This window comes from Tamandua tetradactyla, chromosome 2, assembly GCF_023851605.1.
Source record: "Tamandua tetradactyla isolate mTamTet1 chromosome 2, mTamTet1.pri, whole genome shotgun sequence".
In the NCBI taxonomy this organism is placed as follows: domain Eukaryota; kingdom Metazoa; phylum Chordata; class Mammalia; order Pilosa; family Myrmecophagidae; genus Tamandua; species Tamandua tetradactyla.
In genome coordinates this window covers 55,891,037-55,900,895 of record NC_135328.1, presented here as the reverse complement: position 1 = coordinate 55,900,895, position 9,859 = coordinate 55,891,037, and the positions used below count along the sequence as shown (strand labels likewise).

The 9,859-nt window shown below is 40.2% G+C and overlaps 1 pseudogene; it reads right to left on the bottom strand.

Annotated features, from left to right (window-relative positions):
• Nucleotides 1-2,377: 2,377 nt before the first annotated feature.
• On the bottom strand, nucleotides 2,378-9,180 carry LOC143656239 (pyridoxal phosphate homeostasis protein pseudogene; annotated as a pseudogene).
• Nucleotides 9,181-9,859: the final 679 nt, after the last annotated feature.

Genomic DNA, 9,859 nt, shown 5'->3' with positions numbered 1-9,859 from the left:
GCAACACAACAGAAAAAGATATAGAATGTTAATATAGAGAAAAGAAATAAAAGTAATAATAATAGTAAAAAAACAAACAAACAAACAAACAAACAAAAAAACCTATAGCTCAGATGCAGCTTCACTCAGTGTTTTAACATGATTACTTTACAATTGGGTATTATTGTGCTGTCCATTTTTGAGTTTTTGTATCTAGTCCTGTTGCACAGTCTGTATCCCTTCAGCTCCAATTACCCATTATCTTACCCTGTTTCTAACTCCTGCTGGACTCTGTTACCAATGACATATTCCAAGTTTATTCTCGAATGTCGGTTCACATCAGTGGGACCATACAGTATTTGTCCTTTAGTTTTTGGCTAGACTCACTCAGCATAATGTTCTCTAGGTCCATCCATGTTATTATATGCTTCATAAGTTTATCCTGTCTTAAAGCTGCATAATATTCCATCGTATGTATATACCACAGTTTGTTTAGCCATTCTTCTGTTGATGGACATTTTGGCTGTTTCCATCTCTTTGCAATTGTAAATAACGCTGCTATAAACATTGGTGTGCAAATGTCCGTTTGTGTCTTTGCCCTTAAGTCCTTTGAGTAGATACCCAGCAATGGTATTGCTGGGTCGTATGGCAATTCTATATTCAGCTTTTTGAGGAACTGCCAAACTGCCTTCCACAGTGGTTGCACCATTTGACATTCCCACCAACAGTGGATAAGTGTGCCTCTTTCTCCACATCCTCTCCAGCACTTGTCATTTTCTGTTTTGTTGATAATGGCCATTCTGGTGGGTGTGAGATGATATCTCATTGTGGTTTTGATTTGCATTTCTCTAATGGCCAGGGACATTGAGCATCTCTTCATGTGCTTTTTGGCCATTTGTATTTCCTCTTCTGATAGGTGTCTGTTCAAGTCTTTTTCCCATTTTGTAATTGGGTTGGCTGTCTTTTTGTTGTTGTTGAGTTGAACAATCTCTTTATAAATTCTGGATACTAGGCCTTTATCTGATATATCATTTCCAAATATTGTCTCCCATTGTGTAGGCTGTCTTTCTACTTTCTTGATGAAGTTCTTTGATGCACAAAAGTGTTTAATTTTGAGGAGCTCCCATTTATTTATTTCCTTCTTCAGTGCTCTTGCTTTAGGTTTAAGGTCCATAAAACCGCCTCCAATTGTAAGTTTCATAAGATATCTCCCAACATTTTCCTCTAACTGTTTTATGGTCTTAGACCTAATGTTTAGATCTTTGATACATTTTGAGTTAAGTTTTGTATAGGGTGTGAGATATGGGTCTTCTTTCATTCTTTTGCATATGGATATCCAGTTCTCTAGGCACCATTTATTGAAGAGACTGTTCTGTCCCAGGTGAGTTGGCTTCCCACCAACACTCTTAAGACCTAACATTGAAGCTCACCCTTCTTTAGCAAAACAGTTTCCTAATTTTTTTTCACCAGCAACCCAGGAACATCAAGCAAGCTATTTAGTTACCTGTCTGGTTGTTCCTTCTTTAAGGTAAGAGGACTGAACTCAAGTTCCACAGCCATCACTTCTTGCTGAAACCATATGCTTCGACTGGTGTTGAAGGCATCTTTCATTTCTGGGGAGCCATGAGATTCGTGATTCTGTCTGTGACAAATAATCATCATCAAGAAAATTATGGTGGCAGAAAATTCATATCATTAAATTCTCACCAGTGAGGTCCCAGAGGAAAAATCTCAAAGTCCTTGCCTCTTCAGGAGAATGAGAGAAGGGCCCAAGGCCAATTTATGTGACCGCCATGACTCTGAGGGTCAATCCCACATTGTGGTCAGTAATGAACTCCCATCAGCAGCAATGCCATCAACTTAAGCCATTTCCTGAAATTACTGGGATAGCCCTTCTAGAGGACAGGATGTTTTCAATACTAATTGGTAAGGCAGAAAATGGGGGCTGAAATCTCTGGAGGGTGTATGATGAGGAAGTGGAATTTTCTATTAAAGCAGATGCAAACTGGGAATCCTTTCTGACTTCAGTGATTGTAGGCATCAGTGACCTAAACTGTAGTTTGGAGAAGGCATCCATGATTGGGCGGTGTTTCTGGGCAGGATTCAAGATTGAGTTTGACTCCTTGCTATTAGTTTGGTATCCGCTCTTCAAAAAGGTTTGGATTCCTCAGATCTAATCCAAAGCCACTGCCTGAAGTGAACGTCGTATATCAGAGACTAACAGCAGATGGTTTCCATCAACACAAAGAATCATTAATGCTCTCTACCCAGCTTATAAGGAGAGCATGATTCTGCAGTAACACTGGGAATATCAAAACTAAAATTTAAATTAGTACATAGTTAAGTCTTCCTGGAAAGGGCCCATAGTTCATGGGCTACTGCCGGGTTATGCATTGGCTCAGTGTTCTTGGGCGACCTCCACGGTGGCCTTTAGGTCTGCTGAAGACTTTTCAGGGCAGGTTTCTTTGAGTAATCCCTTTCTCCAAAAATGGCGCTTCCTATTCGGACATTTGTAGAACCTACTTCAGTTGCACACTGGAAGTCCTCAGACATGCCCATGCTCAGCTCACCCTGCTCAGTGGGGATGCTCAGCTTTTTACAGAGCTCCTTCCAGAGTGATATCTGGATTGTCTGGATTTGGTCCTTGACGAAGATCATGCCCAAAGCTTCCTATGGTCATCAATCCAACAAACTTCAGGCTGGGGCACTTGGCATTTATGTGTTCCTCCACGGCTACTATTTGATGTCGGATGGCCAGGTTTACTCTCCTCTCCACTGGTGTTAATTTGTACCATCACATTTAACCTTTCTGGGGAACTTTTTTTCTACCAGGAACTGTTTATTTTTTCTGCCAATTTCACAGAATCCACTGTTCCCAGCATGAAGAGATTGGGGGCAGCCATCAATTTGTTGACATTTTGATCCTGTAGGTGGCCAATGAAGTGACGTTTGATTTCAGGACAGAAAGACAGAATTTTAAGATCTGATGCTTTTTCTAGCATTCCTGAACATAGTTCTCCCTGAAAGTGCACTGACGTCTGCAGTCACCACGTCTGCAGGTTTGGTTTTGCTGACTGCTACCAGCCGGGCCTGGATGGCTGGGATATCCAGCAGCTGCCATGCCACCGCCTGCTGCACGCGCTTGTTCACTGCCCACAGCGCCGGATGCCCAGCTCCACCAACATGCTGCCAGCTCTCGCACCACTATATAATTTTTGAACATTTCATCACCCCCAAAAGAATCCCCATGCCCATTAGCAGTCATACCCATTCCCTCCGTCCCCCATCCCTAACAAACACTAATCTACTTTCTATTCGAATGGATTTGCCTATTCCAGATATTTTATATAGATGGAATTATACCATATGCTGGCCTTTTATGTCTGACTTCTTTCACCTAGCATGATGTTTTTGAGGTTCATCCAGGCTGTAGCATAATTTTAGTTTGCTAATGCTGCTGAAATGCAATACACCAGAAAATGGACTGGCTTTTATAAAGAGGATTTATTTAGTTACAGGTTTACAGTTCCTCAGAGGAAAGGCAGCTGACTTGCCTCTGGCTTTCTCTGTCCCATGGGAAGGCACCCGGAGATGTCTGCTGGGCTTCTCTCCTGGCTACTGGGTTGAAATGGCTTTCCCCGAGGTGATTCTTTTCTGCATCTCCAAATGTCTAGGTCTGCGTCAGCTCTGAGCTCTGAGCTGAGTTTTCTCTCTCTCTTCTGACTTCTTTTAAGCCTCGCTCATTGGGGAAGACACTCTCCTTAGCTGACACAGATGTAATCTGCATAGATGACTTTCACATGCTGATGATTTAGGTTCCCAGCAATAGAACAACTGAGCACCATCACCTGGCCAGGGTGACATGTGAACCTATTACAAGTATGCGTCAGTACTTCATGCCTCTCTATTGCTGAAAAGTATCCCATTGTATGCATATACCATATTTTGTTATTCCATTTGTCAATTGGACATTTCAGTTGTTTCCATTTTTTGGCTATTACGAATAATGCTGCTATAGACATTTGTGTACAAGTTTGTGTGTAGACATGTTTTCACATCTCTGGGTATATACCTAGGAGTGGAATTGCTAGGTCATATTGTAAGTCTATGTTTAAGTTTTTGAGGTACTGGCAGAGTGTTTTCCAAAGCACCTGCCCCATTTCACATTCCCTCCAGCAGTGTTGAGAGTTCTGATTTCTCTATATCTGAACCAATATTTGTTTTTCTCTGTCTTTTTTATTATAGCCATTCTAATGAGTGTGAAGTAGCATTTTATTGTGATTTTAATTTGCATTTCCTTGATGGCTAACGTTGTTAAGCATCTCTTCATGTGCTGATTGGCCATTTATACATCTTTTTTGGAGAAATGTCTATTCAGATCCTTTGCCCATTTTTTTTTCAAATTAGGCTGAAAATTTTCATCTTTTTACTATTGAGTTGTAAAAGTTCCTTATACAAATTCCTTATCAGACAAATTATTTGTGAACATTTTCCCCCATTCTGTGTGTTGTCTTTTCACTTTCCTGATGGAAGTTTTAAATTTTTATTAAGTCCAATTTATCTATTTTTTTCATGTGTCATTTATACTTTTGGTGTCATTTCTAAGGCATCCAGGTTCCAAAGATTTATTCCTAAATTTTTTTCTAAGTGCTTGATAGTCTTAGTTCTGATATTTTGGTCTATGGTCCATTTTGAGGTAATTTTGGTATGTGGTGTAAGGGCAGGGTTCAACTTCATTCTTTCGTATGTGGATATTCTAGCCATTTTTAAGGTTTTGTCTCTAAACCCCCTCTTGTTAAAGCCTTTTCTCTAGGGTAATGGTTCACTTATAAGAATCATCTGGGATGCTTGTTAAAATGAAGATTTCTGGGCTCCATCCCTTAAGATTCTGATTCAAACAAATTTGGTGCAGGGCCTGGAAATCTGTCTGTAGCAAACACTTCTTTGCTGAGGCAAGTTGGTCTGTGGACCTGAACTTCAAGTATCACTATATAGTTTCATGGCAGGTCATTGTAGCTGTAACATGAAAATTAGAAAGTAACTAAAGACTTCCAATTCTGGCTCCATGACAGTTGAGATGTCATGATGAATCCTCCTAAAACAAAACCTTAAAAATTCCAAATGAAACTTAAAAAAAAAAAATTCAAAAATTATTACTGAGCTGGCAAGAAAACTGGAAATATACAGAGACTACAAGGGACAAGAGAACACTAATCCTGGGCCAGCTTTTTCCAAGAAGCATCTATTGACCTTGGATGGCCTCAAAGTTCAGGTGAAATAGTCCATGCATGGGAAACTGGGGACAAAGAAGGACTGGGAAGAAAGATGTGCAACATGTATAATCAAACAGGATGGGTGTCCAGAAAATGTAAAGAACTCTTAAATTTTAACTATTTAAGCAACCCAGTAGAAAAATGGAAACAGATGTTTAACAGAAGTGTCTTTAGGAGACACTCTTAGGAGAGGTACCTGAAGAGATGTCAACCCACCCCGTACAGGTGCCGGGGTCACCAGCAAAAGCATGGCTCACACTTCTCTGATAGAAAGATGCTTTCTTCACATGGAGAAGAGATTAGAGCAAGATTTGCTTTGATTGTGGGCATTAGCTCCCCATTGCCGGAGGGTCTCAATCCATAGCCAACACAAGATGTTCCACACCCAGTGCCCCTCCCTTGTGTTCACTGTACTGCTGCAGTGGGAGAACCCCATTCCCTCCCCACCTGTGACAGGTATGCTACGGAGGTGTGCTGGATGTAAAACCTGCCTGCCAGGTTCAGTATCTCCGGTAAATGTCTACATATGCTTAGGACAATACAGGAAGGAATGTATTGGCAGTTCCCTTACTAGGATTATGTGTTATCCCACCAGGCTGACACACGTGTCCTTTGTGGGTCCCAGAGAAAGGCGGCAGGCTTAAACCGCACACTTAAGATTGTGACGTTTATTTAAAAAGTTCACTTTTTTATTTTGAAATATTGTCAAGCTCACAGGTCAGTTACAAAAATAATACAAACTGTCCCCAAATACACTGAGCATGATGTTTTCAAGATTGCAGTGCCCCCCACTGCAAGAAGAAAATATGAATGGTCAATTAAATATAAGAAAACATGCCAGCCCCATTAGCAATAAGAGGATCCTAAGTTAAAATCCTGAGATACCCCTATAAATTTTTAAAAACAGACATTACCACAAGTTAGAAAGAATGTAGAGAAACTAGAACTCTTGTCTATTGCTGTAGGGAGTATAAATTGGTCAAATTACCTTGGAAAATTATGAGGCAGTTATCTACTAATGCTAAGCATATGTCTATTATCAGTATTTACTATTTGACCAGTAATTCATCTCCTAGATATACACCAAGAGAAATGATTCCATATGTAAACAGACAGACATGTATGAGAACATTTGTAGCAGTTTTATTCATAATAGTGCCTAACTGGAAACAACCCAAGTATCCATCAACCGTGGTATATCCATACAATGAAATGTTCTGTAACAAAGAGCAACCTAATGTAATGAAGAACAAACTAACAGAACAAAGAACAAATTCCTCAACAGAACAAATGCAGCAATGCGGATGAATCTCACAGCCAGACACAAAGAGCACATACTATATGAGTCCATTATAGGAAGTTCAAGAATAGATAAAACCGATCACTGCTAATAGAAATCAGAATTGAAAGTCACCTCTGAATGTGATTATTGCCTAGGAAATGGGGCAAAAGAACTTCCTGGGATGATGTAAATATTCTATATCAATCTACACAGTGGTTGCACTTAAACCGCACACTTAAGATTGTGACGTTTATTTAAAAAGTTTTTTTATTTTGAAATATTGTCAAGCTCACAGGTCAGTTACAAAAATAATACAAACTGTCCCCAAATACACTGAGCATGATGTTTTCAAGATTCATCCAGGTTGTAGCATGCATCAGTACTTCATTCCTCTCTTTTACTGAATAATATTCCATCGTATGGATATACCACATTTTCTTTATCCTTTCATCAGTTGGATAATTCAACCCAGGCTTTGGAGCTCAAATTGAGATGTTGGGAACCTGCTCACTGGTAGGCTAGCGTGAGGTCTGGAGTGCACAAACCTGTAGGGTGAGCATGGTGGTCACCAGGAAGATTAAGACCGTGAACTTGTAGAGATATTGGGTGCATGCCGCTCAGGTGGAGAAGTGTTGGGAGTCCTCCAATATACCACAGCAGCCACCTGGTAGCAGGAAGAAGTAAAAGGGGGACACGCAAAACAAAACACCTTAAGCCTGCCAGATGCATGAGGAAAAGCCCCTTCCTACTGCAATGTCTCTCCAGCGCCCTCTATTGACAAAGTTTAACATTGTGCTCACTGCAGGTCAGAAATGCTGAGTCTGTCCCACTAGAGCTGACTAGGTATTGCGGCATGAATTTGGGGCTGAGAGTTAATAAATTTTAACTGTCACATATGCATCATTGGTTTGCTCCTTTTATTGCAGAGTAGTACTCCATTGTATAGATACTCTACATTTTATATAATTGATTGGTGGACATTTGAGTTGTTTCCAGCTTTTGTCTATTGTGAACAAAACAGCTATGCATATTTGTATGATTTATTAATTTTTTTTTATTAGAGCAGTCGTAGGCTTACCAAAAAGTCATGCAGAAAGTACGGAGTTCACATATACCTCTGTCTCCACACACATAGTTCTCTACTATTGACATTTTGCATTAGTGTGGTGCCTTTGCTACAACTGATGAGCAAATATCATTATCATCATATTATTAGTGATAGTCCAAAGTTTCATTAGGATTCAGTTTTTGTGTTGTATACTTCTAAGGCATGCAATACATTTTTGAGTATTCTCTTTGTATCCGGCACCCTTCCTAAACTCACTTAATTCTAATAATTTATCAGTGGATTCTTTTACATTTTTTCAAACACAACCATATTGTTTGAGAATATGATTTTTTCCTTTCTAATCTTTATACCTTTTTTTTTCTTGCCTTATTGAATGGTGTGCCGGTCTGAATCTGTGGTGGACCCCAGAAAAGCCATGCCCTTTAATCCTCATTCAATATTGCTGGGTGGGAGCAATTTGATTGTTTCCATGAAGATGTGACCCACCCAATTGTGGGTGGTAACTTTTGATTAGAAGGTTTCCATGGAGGTGTGTCTCCACCCACTGAAGGTAGAGTTGCTTACTGGAATCCTTTAAAAGGGGAAACATTTTGGAGACAGTCCCTTTTTGGTAGAGCCACGAGAAAGCCAGCAGACACTGCCATGTTCACCATGTGCCCTTCCAGCTGAGAGAGAGGTGTTGAACGTCATCGGCCTTCTTGAACCAAGGTATCTTTCCCTGGATGCCTTAAATTAGACATTTCTATAGACTTGCTTTAATTGGGACATTTTCTCAGCCTTAGAACTGTAAACCAGCAACTTATTCCCCTTTTTAAAAACCATTCTGTTTCTGGTATATTGCATTCCAGCAGTTAGGAAACTAGAACAAATGGCCAGGACCTATAGTACAATGTTGAATAGAAGTGCTAATAGCAGGACTCTTTGTCTTGTTCCTGATCTCAGAACTAAAGTTTTCAATATTTTATCATTAAGCATGGCATTTGTTAGAAGAGCTTTTAGATGCACTTTATTAAATTAGGAAGTTTGCTTCTATTCCAAGATTACTAAGAGTTGTCTTTTTAAATCATTATTGTTATTGTTGAATTTTATCAATGTCTTTTTCATCTTTTGTGAAGAGCACATGATTTTTCTCTTTCATTCATTTACTGTGAATTATATTGATCGTTTTTCCAGGCTCATTCCAAGAGAAAACTAATATGGTTGTGAGGCATTATAAGTTTTTTACATATTAATGTATTTAATCAAATAGTTAATGAATTCAGTTTGATAATATTTTGTTTACGATTTTTGCTTCTATGTATATTACTAAGATTGACTTTGTCTTACTCAGATTTCTACCCGAGCTGACCTGAAGGCAGGGATGTAGCTGCAGGTAGTTTATTTGGGAGATGATCCCAGGAAGCACAGGTGTGCGAATGTGGAAAGTGAGGAAAGGGAGAAAAGTCTAGCTTAATGAGCAGGCCACTGCTGCGGACAGCTGGTGTACCATACCACTGGGGGTCCTCGCAGAAGCCACGCAGAACACCCCTAAGATCATCCCCTCCCAGAGACTGGGGCGCTGATCCACCAATTCCCATTGCTACAGAATTGCTCCTAGGAGAGTTGACTCCCCAGTGCAACTGCCAACTCATGACCATGTTCCAGAGGTGCCCTCATGAAGGAAAGAACCTTCTCAAATTGAGAAGGTGTCAAAGCCTGGGAACTGTCTACTGCCTTTACAGTGGAATCAGGTGGACCAAGAAACATGGTGGGGAACAGCAACAGCTTTTGCTACAGTTCACCCCTTCCACTGCCCATATTGAGTCCACTCTGTTGCTTTTTTAGAGATAGGGCCCAGGACTATCTCTAAAACAAGTCTTAAGAAAGTGAATTAGTAGACCCAACCCCAGTCCTCACCTGTTGTGGCTGTCCGCAAAGCCATAGTTTGTATTATTTCCCACCTCTACAATGCATTATGTCATTAGAGTCAGTCAACCCCAACAGCATGATAATTTCTTTACTTGACTGCTGATCTGCCAGTGTGAAGGGCTGCAGATAATCAAGCAGCAGTCATAGCTTTGGGTATAGTAGAACTCTGTCCCTTGGCAACTCAGAGCCTCCAGTCCCTGTATTAGAGTTCTCCAGAGAAATAGAGCTGACAGGACAGACTTTTTATGAAGAATTTGTTCACACAACCATGAGATCTGGCAAGTCCAGACTCTGTAAAGCAGGCCTACAAGCTGGAAACTCCAATAAAGGTAATTCTGAATTCTGGCA